Genomic DNA, 14,982 nt, shown 5'->3' with positions numbered 1-14,982 from the left:
ACACCCACTAGCTTCACCTCTCTTTGATCTGGACGCACCGTATGCTTTTCTCCTATCATAGTTACATCTCGATTCTGTCCACTATATTTTCATTACGTGCATGAAGGTCCTGTTCTAGCACAGCAGGATGGTCAAGCGATGCCTGAGCCTGGCCCTGTCATTGCTGACTACATCCCTAAGTCTCATCCAGTAGGTTTGGATATGTTCTACTCGCTCCTCTGACCCTTTCATCACAGAGTTTATTGGGACTTTTGCTGTAACTTCTGGTCAGTCCTTAGCAGTTGAGCAAATTTCTCCTAGTGGTACAGTTTTCGCAGGCGACATTAGTGATGGTAATCTCTAGGGTACATCAGAGGTCATCGTTATTTTTGATGACGAGGACATCGAGGAGATAGAATCTGTGGATCTGACTTCTGAGGACGATGAGGATCCTGAGATGGATATAGAGATCGTGGACTTGACTTTTGACAGCGATTAGGTAGCGACATCAGCATCTTCTTTTGATAGCTCTGCAGTTTAATGTTTCTTTTGTCTTAGACTCTCACTTTTGTTTTTCGAGAGATTAGGTTAGAAGACTAGGCTAGTCTGGGCATCAGATTAGGGAGCTTCCTATATGTGCCAGACCCCGGAGATGTTTTAAGTTGTATATATGTACATAACCATGAGAAAGTAACTAACTTTTCATCTTTTGGATGCTGTATATATATTATAGTATATTATCCTGTTTTTGTATGTATCTGTTTGTCTTTTTAGTTTGTATAATCTCACGTTTTTTCTTGTTTGTGATTTTTCTTTAAGGAAGGTTTTTCATAAAAATCGAGTTCCGTTAACCCAATTATAGGCTTAATATTATTAATAATAGTCTCAGTGTGATTTCAAGTTGGTAACACTCAACGTTTCGGTATGAACATGCCATACTGAAAATTGGGTCATTACAGTATTTAATTTAAAATTTTTTATATATTACATGATTAATGATAAAATCTTGAAAATAAATAAAATTTATTACTTTAACAATAAATATATTATTTTTATTGTTACTATTTGTTCCGGACCAAACATCCAAAACCTCCATAGGCCCTTGATAACATGCCATTCAAATTTTTGGAAAAATACTCTAAATTCCAACAAACTCACTAACTCATGGAAGGTGGGACCCCTTCTTTCTAAAGATAAGATAACAAAAGTTATCTATAAAAAAGTGCTCAACTGCTCTCTCTAATACGATCAATTCTATCTCATACATTTGTTTTCTACTTTTCTAGCTCCCTGACTTAGGTGTTAGCGTCACACCATTTTGTAAAACCAATGGATACCTTATCCACCCTCATCAGACAAGAGATTCTCAGTACCTTCACGTAACGTCATGTACACTATTAGAGAATATAAAATATTTTAACTCTTTACACAAATATTTAATCTAAAATTTTTATATATTTCATGATGAATGATAAAAAATTAAAATAAATAAAATATATTATAATAATAAATATGTTTTATATTATTATATATTTTATTTATTTTAATTTTTTATCATTCATTTGTTACTTAACTTTTTCAAAAAAAGAGAGTGTATATTTTATAAATAAAGAAAAAAAAGTTTCATTTAAAGATTTTATAGGAAAAAAAAAGTGTCATTTTTTGTTTTTTTATTCTTAATTTTTAATTGCTTAGCTTCTTGTATTCTGTTACCTAAAATATCTAGGTCTCTAATATTTTTAAGTGTATGTTTGATGTTTGGGTGTGATTAATTACATGTATTAAATAATCTCTAATAGAACTATGCCACCTCAAGCAGCAGTCGCTATTAAAAAAAAAACTTTTAAAATTTAAAAGAAATAAACTTAGATTAAATATTCGAAATTGATGAAAAGCCTAAATTGTCAAACCAAAAAATGGGATAACATTTAAAAGTTAGATAACATATAATGAACATAAAAGGGAAAAGCCAAGATTAATATACACAAAAAAAATTCAAATCATCCAGTTAAACATCTGAATTTTAAGATTAGAAGAACATCTAGAACATCTAAAAACTAAAATTAATATTTAAAAGTAAGATAACATATAATGTAGTTTTAAGAATTTTAAATTTGAGTATAACCAAGACCAAATAAAAAATAAAACAAAATAAATAAGCTAAGCATATTTAGAATCCAACCACCACTAAAAAATTCACTGTTATCAACGGGCTTATTGATGACTACATCGTTGAAAATTTATTTTATTGATGACTAAGACACTACTAGAAAATTAGTTATTACAGACGGATATTTTCGACGGATTTTATCCCACAGAAATACAGACAGAATTTCAGAGAGGTTTTTTGTCGGAAAATAAAAAAATGAATTAACATAAATTACAGACGGAAAACAAAATCCGTCGATAATTCTATCGGAAAAATTAATTTTTTTTATAAGAAATGATAACAGACGGAAAATCTGTCTGTAATTAAATGGACAAAATGCTGCAATTTATTAAATTATTACAGACGAAAAATCCGTCTGTAATATAAACTTTTCCGTTGGAAATATCAAATATTAGAATAAGGAGAGGGGTCATTTTACTCCCAATTATTCAGTTCACTTTTTTTTTTCACGTTCTCCTTAACTTACTCCCATGCCTTCTCGGACGTTCTCCGCTGTCGCCGCCGCCGCTCGTGTCGCACAAGCTCCCTCCACCGCCGCTCGTGTCGCACAAGCTTCTTCCACTGCCGCTCTCAATGCATTTGATCCTTTCGTCATCACACGAGCTCTCTCGGCCGTGCTCTTGTCTTACGAGCTCCCTCCCCCGCCGCTCTCGCGCTGCTTCTTCTCTCCTCGCCGGATGTTTGTCATTGTCTCTTCTCGTCGCTGTTAGTTCAGGTAGGCCTCCGCCTCCTTCTCGTCCGTAGCCCTAACCCTTCCATTCTGATTCTATTTCGATTTCATGATCCCTAGCCCTAACCCTGTCCCTTCCCTGTTGTGATTGAAGTCGAAAATCAAAGAATACGATCGAGGAGAGCTCTTATGTTTGCAAATCAGCTGTTGCTGCTGCAGAGAACGGCGTTTAATTGATTCTGATAACTCATTCTTACAGATAACTCCCTGTTTCAAAAATTTGGAATGTATGACACGGTTTTTATCTTTTTATTTTTATTTTATTGTATTAACTACAATCACAATGCTCTTTAGGAAGCAAAAATTGCATTTAAGGCACTATTGGAGTCTGCTTAGTTGCTGTCGCTGCGTTCCACTTCAGCTTTTTTGATATTCTCCTCAAATTTGTATAGATTTTTTCTGATTATATATTGGGTGTAGGGAGAAGAATTATAAAATATTAGGTAGGAAAAATAGCTGTTTAGATTAAAATATAACAATAGTCAGAGGTTAGGGTTTCGCAATCAAAGATGTCTAAAATTTTATTCCTTGTTATACTGTTTAGGAAAAGGAAAATGCTGCTGAGGAACACAGACGGAATTTAGCAGAATACAGGAAATTCTTGGAGTCATGTGATTATATGAAGGTACATATTACTTAAAAATGTTTAACTCTGTTGTAAACTTGTAATTGTTTCTATTTTCTTCAACGTGTCCTTATTTTGTCAATTTTCTCTTTTTGGGTTTCATTTTAGGTTCACAGTCCATGGCGAAAAGTCCAAGATCGGTTAGAGGACGATGATAGATATTTACGGCTTGAAGAAATTGACCGCTTGCTTGTTTTCCAGGTACAGTGTTATAGTTATAGTTATAGTTGGCATATATCATAGATCTGTATTTTAAATAAGCCTTGCATCTCTATATAAATCTTTTTTTCTTCTTTTAATTCATTTAATTTTAGTCATAATATTAAAATATGGTTTTGTTTCAATGCATGTAGTTTTTTGCTTCCAATGGTTTTCCATGTCCTGCACTCCAAAACCCTTCTGATTATTTACTGAAAACTGTAAACAAGGATTTTGATCAGGTAACTAAGCCTAGCTTCACTTGAAGATACTTGAGCATTCAGAAATAATTTGATGGTATTTTGAATTAACTACTATTTCAGGATATTGTCATGGGTTTATCTGGCACTAGAACAGTGCCTACAGAAGAAGCAATTAGAATCCTTATAAGCGCATATGAATCATCTGAAATTAACCAACAAGTTCAACAAGAAGTTGCAATGCTATCTAAGCAGGTTTCTTTCATTTCATGTCTATTGCGTGCATTCATAAGCTATAATAAAAGCATTGATCCATAACTCAATTTATGTTTCAGGAGACTAGATCAGTAGATCATAAGAGTACAGGTACATGTTGAGGATTGCAAGCCACTTGTTGAGGATTGCTGTAGTTTTAAGATTTTGCAATCTACACGGTTGATTTAAAAATGTCAAAGTGTTTGTTTGTGTTTTAAGATTAAGAAATTTGTGTGGTGTTGAATTTTGCTGTTTAGGCCTTTTCTATTTAGGGGGTGAAAGCATTGCTTAATTGTTATATTGCAGAAATGCAAGCATTACTTGAGAAGGTTTAGGAAGATGCATGGAAAGCAAAGAATAATTCACAGTATGAATGATTATGCAGAGTTCCTATTTCAGGTTCGTGATGCTTGTCATGCTTGCACAATTTTTCAATGCACGGATAACAAACTTATCTTGATATTCTCTTATTCATCTCTGTGTCCATTTGTATGTGCTTTTCTCATTCTTCACAACAAATTGAGACAGATGGTCAATTTTGGAACCGGATAACTCAATCATATGGTTGTCACTTGTCAACAAGACTCTTGATCGTTTATTCATTTTAATCTTGCTGCAGTTATTCATTTCTATTTGCATTTCTTTGGACTTTGATTTTATTGTGTTTTATGTTTGTTATTTTGACTGAATTTAATTATCCAAGGGTGCTACGACCCCTACTTTCTCACTTTTCCAACTTGTGTACTTTAGAGGAGTTTTCATCCTAGAAATAATACTTATGAATGGTAACTGGAACAATTTATACAATACCCATCATTTCCCTTCACATTTGTTCCATTCTAGGTTATATTTCTTCAATGAAATTTCTATCAGAATGAACATGATTTCTGACATTCTTAAGTTCTGGCAATACGATTGTGACTTAAGTTTTTATGTATGTATCCTTTTATCTCCTTTAACTGTTATAATGTTCAAAATGCTGTGAAATGATGAGATGGCCTCTGTTTATACACATTAATTATGGAACTCTTTACTAAAGTTGGCACTTCAGATTTTAGGGTTATTTGGATGACCTTTCATGCTCTCAGCTCTCCTCCCCATCTTATCTTTACTAGTACCTTTTATCATTCATCTACTTAGGTCTTCTCTGTATGAACTGTGTTGGTCATAGATACTGTCTAGGAGGTTCCTTTGCTTCTAATCTTCCATGATTATCATTAGTATCTCTTACAATGTTGCATCTAAAGTGGTTATGGTTGCTTTCTTTTCTGTATGGTTTAGAGATGGAAGCAAGATATTGATGATGAGGATGATCCATCTTCAAGTGGGAGGCCATCATGGTTTAGAAAGCAATATACCGCTGGAGCCTCTGGAAAGCACAGGAATAACGGTCAAGGAAGTCATCGATACAGAAGTAAGGGAGTCTGAAATACTTATGGTGTCATAGAATATTTCATATGTATCATATAGTTGTACGCTGATTTCTTCTGTGGAAATTTTCTAATCGAATCTGGTCCGGGAAACTTTTGTCTGCACAAGTAGAATTTTGAGAGATTAAAGAGCCATAGACCATGAATTAATTTTATTTGATGATTTGATCTATCATCATAAGCTTTCTTAAATGAGGACCGAATTTCAGCATTTCTGTTTTTAATTTTAATATAAAATATAACATTCCAGATGGGATATAAAGCATATTGTGGAGTCATTACTTGCAAAATCCTCAAGCAAGTAAAATACTTTATGTCTTCAACTTGGAAGGATTGCAAGCCACTTGTTGAGGAGACACAAGAGTACAGGTACATGTTGTTCTCTGTTTCAAGTTACTGAGTCGGTTGTGCCATGAATAGTGTTGTCCATCCTGGAAGTATTTGTTCTTGATGATTCTGTCCTACACTTACTTATAGATCAATGGGGGATGAAAACTACAGTAGAGAAGTATTTGAGGAGTACATTACACTCACTCTCCTATTTATCAAATAATAGGGCTGGGAATGGGGAACTTGTAGTTGTGGACTCCAATGATCAAACTAAGCTTAAACATGAGGATCAGAAGGTTTGTTTCATTGTTTGTGTGCTACTGCTTGTGCTTACTATTTCAATTTCTGTTTCATTGGTAGTACTGATTCTTACATTTTTATATAAACATTTTTCTAGACTCTTCGTAGACTGGCTCAGAATTGTGAGGCTGCTAGGAAGAGTCGATTGAGGAAGAAGGTAAATTAACTGCTCCCAACCTGATATGTTAGATTGCTCAATTGAACCTAAACTTAAGCCCCCAACCATTGAATGATTGATATGTGTTGATTTTTCAATAGGCATATGTTCAGCAATTGAAACTAAATAAGAGTAGCCTTAGGACTAATATATGAACTTAGGAAATGAAAACACCTAAAAGTGATGTTATACTAGCTACTATAGTTTTTTTGGCGGGGCTATAACTAAAATGACATTTTCTCAAAACTGATAATGTCAAGAACTCAAGATTGATAGGCAGAAGCCATAGGAATGTATCCAAAAACTTTGCTTTTTAAGGAGGAGATATGTACATTCTACAACCAAACAACTGAATTTATAAAATTTATTGGCCCTTGTTCTTTTTAAGGTTTGTTAATATTAACTTTTATCTGTAGGTTTCAATTAAATGTTATAGTATTTGCAATATTTTCCTATTGCAGATCATCTTGGATAGGGAGTATCTAAATGATGTTTCCATTAGCAGAGAACAATTGAAGTACCTGGTTTTTGAAGCTTTCCGAGGTGGTTGTCAGGTTAATTCTCTATAACTTGTTAAATTTCAGCACAAATTTTTTTATATATTTTATGTGTCACAGGAGATATCCAGAAGTTATTTGAACTGATCGTGATTACTTTGATCCTTTTTCTATAGTCTCCATTTAAACCAGTGAAGCTTAGTTAATCCTTTTCCTCTTTTGATTTTAGAATAAATGCAATGTGGGATACACATTTATCAACATGTTGTCGGCATCACACATTATTCCATTCTATGAGGTTCTTAGTTTTTTGTGCATATTTCTCATTGTAACTAATGTGTTTGATTCTAACTAATGTATTTGATTTTGCAGACATTTAATGGGAAGAAGTGGGAGAAGTTTAATAGTGAAAAAGTTGCTTCTCTGGCATATGCACGAATCCAAGGAAAGGCTGCACTGGTGAACCACTTCTAGAATTCAATTTCCGCACGCTGCCAACGAGCTGTGGAACTTTGAAAAACAGAATCTTCTTTTGTTTTTGATGTAGTATAGTTGAACAATACAGTGAGTTTATATTTTGAATCTTAGTTGATGTATCAATACACTTTGTTGATATATGGTTGTTACTTATTATTATAGTTGATGTATCAATATACTTTGTTTATATTTTGAAATATATTGACTTGCTTGTTTATAGTACTTTTCTTTTAATTTGATAATACAATGAACTTGTTTAAATTTATATTTATTTTGTATGAAAACAAGTTTATTTTGCAATGAAAAAATAAAAAAATTTTTATTTTACTTTATTGATGGATTTACAGACGGATTTTTTGTCTGTAATTAGAGTGAGATGATTTTCTAAGGTTCAAATTACAAACGGAAAATCTGTCGGAAAATCCGTCTGAAAATCCGTCTGTAGTTACAGACGGAAAATCTGTCGGAAAATCTGTCTATAGTTACAGACGGAAAATCCGTCAGAAAGTTCGTCGTCTCCGGGAAATGGATGGAGAATTTACAGAGGGAAAATCCGTCGGTAACTGGTAAAAATCCGTCGGTAATTTTCCGACGGAAAAAAATCCATCGGTAAATAATTTCCGACGGGACTTTTACAGAGGGACAAAATCCGTTGGTAATTTCGTCGGTAACCAAAACTCCGTCTCTAATAAAGACTAAATCTGTCTGTAAATCTGTCTGTATTAATCCATTTTCTAGTTGTGAGATGCCAATAAATGGGATTTGTCTTTAATAAGCTCAAGTCTTTTCAGTTTTTTAATGTGCACAATAAATTATTTACAAATATGACTCATATGGAATTTAATAATAATTATTATTATTTTACATTTACTCTAAATATTTTTTAAATTCATGAGGGATCAGAGAACCCTAATCTCTTTACTTATAACCTTATTGTCTCTCTATCCACTAAACCACCACAACCTACTCCACGCTTCTATGGTCTCTGTCGTCACCGTGCATCCCAGCACCCGCTGCTAGTCTAAGTCCCTCTCCTGGCGTCGTTCTCATCCTCTCTCTGTTCTCCACCCAGCACCTCGTTGTCTCATTCATTCTCAATATCTCTCTTTTCTCTTTGCATCGTTTGTCTTCAGCCTCAGAGTAGTGGTGTGGGTCTCAGCGAGTCCGCATCGTCGTCAACGCCGTGGTGCTCCATCTTCCCCTTCATCGCTCTACTTCCAGAGTTCTAATGGAGCCTCAGCCTCAAGTATGTTTTTGTTCTATTTATGTTTATGTTCAATTTTTTTGTATGAATTTGTTTTATTGATTTCATTTAATTATTTTTTATTATGTTTATGTGTTTGTTTGAATTTTTTTGGTTTTGTTTATGAGTGTTAAAATATTTTGAATTCTATTTTCATGGTTCTATTTTCAAATTCTGTGTTTATGATTTTGTTTGTGATTTTCAAATTTTGTTTTTGTTTTGTTTTGTTTTGCTACTACAATTTGATTTTTTTTACTGTTTGTAAATTCAGTAGTTAGTACTATAATTCTGTTTCAGTGGTCACTACTAATTTGTTGGTTAGTTTTGATTATTTGATTATGAATTCTAATTAAAGGATGCTGAATATGTTTGCAACGGCTAGAGATTTAAAGGAGCACTCAGTAGCTACAGCGCACACTGAAGGCAAGAACTAAACATTTTTGCTGCTAGAGGTTTTATTTTGTCATGTTGAACATACTTTGTGAGGCAAGAAAAGATCCTTTATTGGTTGGTATAGCATAAGTCCATCACAAGCTGGAATCATTCAGAAGGCTATAGAATAATGTTGATGCATGGAACATAATAAAAAGAAAGGCATCCAAATTTATTAAATTCAACGATATACATAACATCATAAACAACCAATTCAACATAATAAAAAATGAAAAATAGATCGGAAAAAATCATCTAGGTTCACTAATAACAAAACTGAACTCTTTAGCTCAAATAAAATGAAATTATTCAATAAAAATAACAATTGAGACATTCTTTCATCCTTTTTTTTAGTACATCAAAAGACTAGCAACCATCAATCTACACCGAGCTTCTACTTTGCAATTGGCTAGCTAATTGAATTTGGTTACAATTAAAATATGTTGCACAAACAACAAACATAATCAATCCTCTAACTCGATTAATCAAAGGAACAATCAATCCGCCTCTGATAGGTATTAAATTAAATTTTAATTTATGAAAAAAAATAGTGACAACTACATTTCTTTTCAAGAATGACACAACGATTATGTTCCCATTTATACACAATCATGTATTCGCCTGCTCATGTTGACTCGTTCTACCAACCGTACCAAGGCTTGAATCTGACATTGGTGGTCGGAATTCAGGCTCCAGCTTTGCCAAAAGTTTATTAGTAGAATGAAACAAAAATATGCCAAAAAGTTTCATGACCACCTGCTCCCAATCTCCATTGGTGAATGAAAGTTCACGCTTGATTATGATGCCTCTATTGTCATCAGGACTTAACTTAGACTCACCAAATTAAAAGTTTAATAGACTTAAATCACACAAAAGTAAAAACAAGCCAATAAGTCAAAATGAGAGAATCTTGAACCAAGCTTAATGCTTATGCATTTAGTTATTTTTCATAGTTCTCTGAATAGTAAGAAGCATTTGGGACAAAATGGTAGATTGATATATTAAATGATAAGAGGGGACATATTTCAAGAGTAGTGGACTTTCAAATTTCCATGACAAGGCTCTAAGGAGTTGACCAAAATAGTTTTGCTGTCATATTTGTTTGTTCAGAATTAACTATTGAAACAAGGCAGGTAGGTAACCATGAAAATTTATGATTTATTCTAGCACAAAGGAGGAAAATTCTAAACTAAAGATAGGAATGAAGAAGCTTATCTCCTTAATTTTCCAGCAAAACAATGAACTAAAAGACCTCCACATGATAGACTTTGGCTTCCTCAGTGGAATCAAATTAAAACATCGATTGAAGTATTGTTTTAAGTTAACATCATGTTTGTTAGCAACTATCCCTAGTTTTTGCTAAAATAATTATATATTTTAGCATGATGCTACATTGGAAGGAGTACAATTTAGTTCACTAAGAAGTTTGAGCAAAACCACAATAAAGTAATTAACGTCTTCTACAAACAATAGAATCATAATGAAAAAAAATAACAAAATTGCAACCCATGAAGCCCCTTTTGATATCCACATAATCAGAAATTGAATGCAAGTACTATGTAAATTCTTATTTAAATCCTTCTTCCAGTAATATAGCATGAAATTTTCAGAATTAAATCTTTGCACACAAAAAATTGTTATCGGTGTCATGTAATCTTGCTCTTGCCCTTAACCATTTTCTTCGACAACATCGGTGTCATGGCCTTCTTGGCGCTAACCTTGGTAACACCAGCATTCAGGATGATGTCGCCGGCATTCATCTAAGGAAGTGTTTCCCAAATTAGCACACAGAAATAGAGTAAGGTTTCATTTTAGTTTGCCTTACCTAGATTAGCAGACCGAGGTAGGGAAGGTTTCGTTTCACTCTAAGGGAGAGGAGGGGTCTTTTTAGAATTTTGAAACATATCATATCCTTTGATTTAATTTGTAAAAAGTTTTCAATTAATATCATCTCAACCTTGAAGTTTTTTTTAACATAATCTAATGATCTTAATTACATGGTGCATCAGATGTTCCCAAACTACTTGGGTTGATTTTAGAATGACCCTAGTAAATGTCTATTGAATATGTCTCTGTTGGTAATTTTCAACTAATTTTATCGACATCCTGTGGCCGTGGTAATAACAATAATTAATAATACAAACGTTGCTTACCGTTGGTAAAATCCATGTGTTGATAATAAAAAAAAATTTCATATGTAAGTACCACCGATGGCTTATCTATCCATAAAAATATTTTTTTTAATTTAAACCTGCTAAATCAAAATAATAATAATACAACAACTAAAAATTACTAAAACATCAGACTGAAATAATAAAAATAATATACTGGATATAATTTAAAATTAATATAAAAAAATAAATCAAAATCATCAATCATAGTCCTCATCAATGTACACTTTGTCTTTGTCATCACCATCACCTTCAATCCATGAGTGGGCGGTCTTGCAGAGGTAACAGGTGATAAAACACTACTGTCGATTGTCAGGAAGGAAGGTGGAGGAGGCTACTGGATACCATTGGACATGCTGCCTTGCATAGGCTGCATGAAACCCCACATCAAACTAAATAAGCGCCTTATGTTGAGCATGGTAGAGTCATAAGTGGAGATGGTCTATTGGAGTCAGGTGGTCTATTGCTTTTTTCTTTGGTGAGTCCACTGCCATTTGGTGTACCTCTTTTTCTACTTTGTATGGTGCTCCATTTGCCAAGTAAGTCCCATGTTGAGCAGAGTGATCTACTCCCACAGATCTGTCTTAATGGCCGTAGAATGCTCCTTTAGTGTCCCTCTGTCCGTGAAGTGAGGCATGGTGGTAGTATTGATGCAAACCTACACCATATACCCTGTCTATTTTTTGCCAACAGACTGTTTGTGTCCAAACCTCATCATGCGAAAGAAGAGGGAAAGTGATGCCCCTGTAGAGAGTTGGGTGGCATGATTCTCCTTGGTCTTTAATAAGGCCTCCTCAAAGTGTCTCTATGTGTATATAAGTTAGTTAAATTAAATATAAAATTAAAATATTAAATTTGCAAAGTATATGAAAATTGATAGGTGGATTCTAGTATGCCTATGCTTATGGTAGCTGTGGTAGCTATGTAGGTATTGTTAAAATTAAAGTCACATTTTTTTAATATTTTGGCAATACTTTTTTAAGCAATACTTTTTAAAAAGCGTTGCTAAATAATAAAAACATATTACTTTAAAAATTAGGAATAACATGTAAAAAATTATACATACTATCTTCTTAGCAGTAGCAATATATGTAGTGGAGCCACTAGTATGCAGCAACACACTTGTGATAGATGCCCTGCTCGCCTTGGCTAGCCCTTGTTTGGCAGTATAGTCTTATGTGGCCCAATACTCCTTCAACTGGGAAAGATTATAATGTCTGGTGGAATCTGATTTGTAAGGGAACCCTTGCGATGAATATAGGATAACATGTCTCAGAGGCGCTTAGTGGGGCTCGTGCACCAAGCATTGTACATGTGCTGCTCTTAACTAGGTCGAGACTTGAACTGTTATTGCAGCAGAGAAAAACAACAAGATAATTAATAAATTTAGTTTTTAGTAGTTTTTATTGGAAATTTTTGGTTTCTTTAATCTCAAAATCATCTATGTTAAATCATTAAGAAAGAGATACTTGAGAGTGGTGAAGCGTACCTGAATTAATCAGTATAATTGAGAGTTTAGTTCTTTGATCTTTCTCAACCAAGGCCTTCTGTATCTCTGAACTCCGCTGATCGAAAAAGAGTTACAGAGGCGACTTTGATATGTTGGAGACCAAACTGAAGTCATTATTTAGTTTTATTCTCATTTAATTCTAAATCAAAAGTAATAATAACTTATTTAATTCAGTATTTATGACAATAAATGATATCACCATTATATAAATCATTTAATGTGAAATAACTTAATTTGAAATTATAATTGATTAATATATGTATTGTTCATAAATAGATTAAGAAATAATAATTTAACACACGACCACTCTATTCTGTTGCAACATGGATTTTTGAGTTTTTAATCATTCTGCTAGCATTTTTACTTTATGTAAACCCTATCACGACTCTAAAGCTGGTGTAGTAGAGGATAGAAGGGTTAGGGATGAGATTTGAGGGGTTGAGATATGATGAGTATTTTGGTGGAAAAATGAATTTCTCCTAAAACACACAAATCTAACCGGCAAGTGTACCGGGTCGCATCAAGTAATAAAAACTCACGGGAGTGAGGTCGATCCCACAGGGATTGAAGGATTGAGCAATTTTAGCTTAGTGGTTAATTTAGGCTCAAGAAAGTGCATAATTCAATTGAAAACTAAAGAAAAAGGCTAGTGAAACTAGGCTAAGATGACTTGTCATCANAAAGCGGCTCTTTAGATAAGCTTTCAATCAATACTCCTAAACCAGTTGGTTTTACGGTATTAGGTGTTAAAGCACCCCTAAGGATTTACTTGCTCAAGCCTCTCTCCTTGACACAGCTCAACCACAAGCATTTACTAGGCTAACAACTCTTTGAGTTTTGTTTCTTCTTTCTTTTTCTGCCTAGTAATTGATGCTCAGAGCCTTGGGCCATGTTCTTTTTGCTTTTGTATTTTCTTTATTTTCTTTTGTTTTGTTTGCTGCTTCTTGGATCAATAGATTTTTGAGAATCTCCACAATACTTCTTTGAACTTCATGTCCTACCTATGAGCTCCCATGCAAGTTTTCACAAGCATGCAACCTCAATACATAATCATACAACTAGAACCGCCACTTCTTCTAATCTTTTGCTTGCCTCAAAATTGTTTGATTCCTCAATCCTTCTTTTCAAAGAACTTTCATGTGATGCAATTTTTGAACATTGAGTGCAAACAAGTTTTGAAGATAAGAATGTTGTGAATGATCAAGCATCTTGCTTCTTGAATCACAGAAAGACTATGCTATGCAGGCAGGCAGGGGTATTATATCGCTTTCAATCCTAGCAGTGTTTGATATAAAACAATCACATAACAATACAACCTTTTGGAGTTCACTTGCTTTCATTCTTCTCATCACCATCATTGCTAGCCTTTAGGTTCATCTTTTGTTTCTTTGGTTGATGATGCTTAATCCCTCCAAAAGCTTGTATGACATTCTGCAATTAGATTGAAAGTTGCTTGTTCCCCAAGCACTTGGAAACAATGGTTAGTCTGCATGATTTATTTATGGGATTTTGAACTTACTTTGGTGTGGGAACACCAAACTTAGTACCTTGCCAATGGTTTTCATGCATCAAATTAACCATGTGTGATAAATTTTTTCTTTTTTTTTTCTTCTTTTTCAAAAGCAATAAAACTGAAAACTAGGAAACAGCAAAATAGTTAACTAGTTCATCCAATATGCTTGAAGCTGACATTATGCAGAAAAAGAGAATGTGTTTTATGATGGGATTTTGGTGGAACACCAAACTTAGAATCCTTCATTCTCCTTTAGATTGTTTTGGTGTGCAACACCAAACTTAGCTTCTTGCATTATAGATAAAACTAATTAACCTTTTTATTAAAATAGCTATGAAAAGAAAGTTACCTCAGGTTGGGTTGCCTCCCAACAAGCGCTCTTTTATTGTCACTAGCTTGACATCTTGCTCTTTGATTATGGAGGCTGGAAATCATAATGCCTCAGTTTTTCTCCTCTTGCTGTAGGATTCCTTTCCTCCATGACCTGCACAATCACAAACAATCCAAATGAAAATTGGATATTCTCATGCCAGAATGTAGTCAGAGGATTAGTTGACACCATGTGTCAAACAGTTAGTAAACTTGAAAGATTAATGAACGAAAATCACTTCTCTCGTTTATTTATCAAGCTATGAGAATCATATTCAGCAAGATAAACCAAGAAAACTTCACTCTATTGCTAAAGTGAGGTTTCAATTAGCTCAGGCAAAAATTCAAACAGTTAGTGTGTCAGTTAAAAATTAAAGAAAAAGTGCTTGATCTAAA

General features: G+C 33.7%; 3 long non-coding RNA genes across 3 annotated transcripts; all 3 read left to right on the top strand.

Annotated features, from left to right (window-relative positions):
* Positions 2,614-3,908, top strand: LOC107637735. Its single transcript, XR_001619489.2, has 5 exons — positions 2,614-2,864; positions 2,987-3,106; positions 3,424-3,504; positions 3,613-3,705; positions 3,858-3,908. It is a non-coding gene; the product is annotated as an uncharacterized LOC107637735 (long non-coding RNA).
* LOC107637736 lies at positions 3,951-5,801 on the top strand. The gene is made up of 3 exons (XR_002360248.1): positions 3,951-4,157; positions 4,238-4,556; positions 5,439-5,801. It is a non-coding gene; the product is annotated as an uncharacterized LOC107637736 (long non-coding RNA).
* LOC110270607 lies at positions 6,115-6,490 on the top strand. The gene is made up of 3 exons (XR_002360247.1): positions 6,115-6,213; positions 6,315-6,374; positions 6,476-6,490. It is a non-coding gene; the product is annotated as an uncharacterized LOC110270607 (long non-coding RNA).

Source organism: Arachis ipaensis, chromosome B04 (genome assembly GCF_000816755.2).
Source record: "Arachis ipaensis cultivar K30076 chromosome B04, Araip1.1, whole genome shotgun sequence".
NCBI lineage: Eukaryota > Viridiplantae > Streptophyta > Magnoliopsida > Fabales > Fabaceae > Arachis > Arachis ipaensis.
The sequence above is the reverse complement of the archived record's forward strand: the minus strand, read 5'-3'. Positions and strand labels throughout refer to the sequence as shown.